We start from the raw sequence: 3,838 nt of genomic DNA on the forward strand, positions 1-3,838 counted from the left end.
TACAGCAAGGAATCACCACCTGGATTTGCAAATGAAAGAAGACAGGCAGCATCAATAATGGATTCTGCATCACTTACATTCATTTGGCCTCCATGGGGATTGGGAGAGGGGTGAAAATGGAGGGTATGATGTTGGGTTATGAGAAAGGGAGATCTGAAGTGCTGTGAGGTAGTGGTGGGGGAATGTGGGAGAGAAATAATTGGAGGTATATAGGGAATGTGTAATGATTGGGGTGGATGAAGAGATTGGGGTGGGTGAAGAGATTGGGGTGGGTGAAGAGATTGGGGTGGGTGAAGAGATTGGGGTGGGTGAAGAGATTGGGGTGGGTGAAGAGATTGGGGTGGGTGAAGAGATTGGGGTGGGTGAAGAGATTGGGGTGTCCACAGGAATTAAGAGTGCAGGGGACTGGGAGGTGGAGTGAGAGTCTAGGATGGAGTTCAGGTAGAGATAGCAAGCAGGTTGGAGGGAAGGGGTCAGTAGGGGTGGGTTCAAGAGAATAAAGTGGAATTCAGAAGGTGGGGCTCGGGAGTTGCGGGAGTCAGGAAGTGGGACTCTGGGAATGCAGTAGGAGTCTGGATAGGGTTGAGGGGATGGGAGATGAGTATTGAGGAGGTGGAGATGGCTGTTAGGGATGGGGCCAAGTTGAGGGTGGGGGTTGAGGGAGTGTAGGGTGGGGGTTGAGGGGTTGGGGTGTGAGGGTTTTGTGTGGGGGTGTGAGTGGGGCACGAGGGGTTGAGTGGGGGGCGTGAGGGGTTGTGAGTGGGGGGTGTGAGTGAGGGGTTGAAAGGGTGTGAGGGATTGAGCGCGTGTGAGGGGTTGAGGGGGGTGTGAGTGGGGGGGTTTGAGGGGGTGTGAGTGGGGTGTTTGAGGGGGTGTGAGTGGGGGGTTTGAGGGGGTGTGAGTGGGGGGTTTGAGGGGGTGTGAGTGGGGGGTTTGAGGGGGTGTGAGTGGAGGGTTTGAGGGGGTGTGAGTGGAGGGTTTGAGGGGGTGTGAGTGGGGGGTTTGAGGGGGTGTGAGTGGGGGGTTTGTGGGGGTGGGGATGAGTGGGGGGTATGAGGGTGAGGAATAGGGGGGGTGACGGGTTATGAGGGTGAGGGATAGAGGGGGCAGAGGATGAGGGGAATTTTACCTCGGTCACATGATCTCCGCTCCCAGAATGCCTCGCTCCGCCAACGTGCCGCCGACCCTTACCGGCCATTCTCGGGTCGCTCTCTCGCCGCCTGTTCCGGGCCGGGCTGTCTTCCGTCTGCCATTCCTCAGCCGATGTTGGATGTACCCCCGCCTTCAGCTTCCCATTTCCTCATCGCGACCCTTAGCCGCCATCTTCACCTCCGCTCAACCCGTCCGCCCCGAACGGGCGCGCCCACGCGTCTGCGTGCAACCACTTTCACTCCCATTGGCCAACGCTCACATCAATCACTCCTCACTTTGACGCCCAGTCTCGCTTCCATTGGTTGTAACGCCCCTCTGTAGTCGATTGGTGAAAATAAGTGGCAATCACTTGCTCATCCTCCAGCAAGACCCACGACTGCTCCAGCCGTTTCTGACGGTGCACCAATAGCTATTGCTGCCAGCATCCACCTCCCCCGCCCCCAGCTGATCCCGCCTCCACTTTGATCCGGATCTGAGAGCCGCGCCCGGGCCTCGGTTAGAATGGTGATTCTGACCTGTCACTGGGTTGTGGCTGAAGCTAGGGGCTGGAGACGAGCTGTCGCCGCGTTCTGCCGCCTTTTTCCTGACCTCTACGTGGGAGATGGCTTGGTTGGACATCTGTAGCGGGGCTCCCCAGTGGCCACCCGTTGCAGTTTCCTTTGCTGACATATCTGGCCATGGACTCACGCAGGGGTGCAATGCGAATAGGTGCTGGAGTGGCCCAGCGGTGAGCTCCGGCAGCCCTGCGCCCCTGGTCAAACTGAGACCACCTGTCAATTGGAGGAACACTGTTCCCCCTTATTTTTAGTCGTCAGGTCTGTGCACTCAATGCTTGCGTAGATGCAAACTGGAAATAGTTTCAAGGTCATTTTGATATAGCCCATCTCTCGTGGCTAATAAAACTATCGGCGTTTTAATATAATATTCGTATGATTGCATTTTACAAAATAACAAATTTAATTCAGATTTTCTATACTTTGAGCTGCTTTGCGCGCACATTAATTTCTTTTGTGCAAACTATGCGAACGCAGAGCTCGGAACAGTTCTCCTCTTCCAACTGGGTAGCCATATAGACTTCTCTGGCTTTCGTTCTGTCTCTTCCTTCCCGATCTCCTTTCACGCAAACATTATAAATTATTACGTATCGTATCCAATTAAAACATTTTTGCCTGAATCTTGAGCCTTTGTGTGATTTCCTGCTTCTGGCTTATTCTGGTTATTCCTTGAACAAGGCTCGTGTCCGAAATGTTGGCAATATATCTTTGTCTCCTATGAATGCTGAAAGACCAGCCGAACTCCTCCAACATTTCCATGTGTTTTTAATGCAATCACAGCATCTACAAACTTTTGTTTCATTCTTGTAGTCATTTCCTGTCAGGCCCACCTCTCCACCCCAGAAGCACACTGTGCCCACTTCTCAACTACATAACCACCATACAGCAGACATTTTATTGTAACTTCATGTGACCCTAGATCTTGATTGCAGTGTTTTTTTTTCGTTTTATTTTTGTCTGGAACCATTTAGTAATGGAAATTATCACCAAGTTGCCCGTCCAAAACTAGACATAACTTTTTCTTTACCACTACCTGAGCTCACTTGTGAATCCAACAGAACGGCATTTGGCCCATTTCTCTCTACACAACAGTGCTTTTATGCTGCCCTTGCTTTGTGTTAATTATCTTTATAATTCAATGGAATTGTGCTCTTGCCCTTTTATTTTATTCCACTGTTTTAATGGAGGAGCTGACCTGTTAAGACCACTCACCTTTCTCACTGTGCCAAGTCTTAAGCAATAAACTTGAAATATGATTTAATGCATGTCTAGTTAGTTGGTTTATCTCTTTGCTTCCTATTAATCTTGCATGACCTGCTGAGTTTCTCCAGCATTCCTATGCCCTCTAGTTTTAGACTCTACTCTGGGAAAGAAGCTGGGCATTCACTTTATTTATGGTGATAATGATTTTTATAAATTTTTTATTTTTATTTATCCACCTTTGTTCATTGTAGGATTCAGGTGTCACTGACAAGGCCAGCGATTTTTATTTGCTTGCTGCTTCTTGATGAAATTTCAGATTTATTGTCAGACATCACACACAATGAGATTATAGTGAGGCAGAATGACTCCTTACTGGTAGGGCAAAAGACCTGTATGAAAAGTACACATGTAAACAAAATGTAAAAAAAACTGCAATACAGAGAGAAAAAAAATCCAATAAAGAGCACAAGAGTCCTTAAATGAGTCCCTGCTTGAGTTTGTTGTTGAGGAGTCTTCATTTATGGTAGCAGTGAGAACAGAACAGCTGTTCAACAGCCTTCTTGAACTGCTAGAGTGGTGAAGCTGCTCCTTAAGTCTTTCTCCCTACCTAAAAAATTCATCCCTTCAACTGAGCTTTCCATTATTTTGTTAAATCTCTCCCAGATAGCTCAGCACAACTCCAGCACTTTGGGTTAATTTGCCAAATAATGATGAACCAAGACTGCATTAAACATATGTGCACCAACAAATATTTCCAAGTACTGTAACCTCAGAAATGACAGTCCTGACACCGTTGAAGTCACTGGATTCAAAGCCTGTTGCCCTTCAGAACAGCTGTGAAAATCGAGCTCAATATAGGTCTGTATTACTCAGTTTTACAATGTCAGCTCTTACAGTATCAAAATACCAAAATGAAGAGGTAACAGAAA

Source organism: Narcine bancroftii, chromosome 2 (genome assembly GCF_036971445.1).
Source record: "Narcine bancroftii isolate sNarBan1 chromosome 2, sNarBan1.hap1, whole genome shotgun sequence".
NCBI lineage: Eukaryota > Metazoa > Chordata > Chondrichthyes > Torpediniformes > Narcinidae > Narcine > Narcine bancroftii.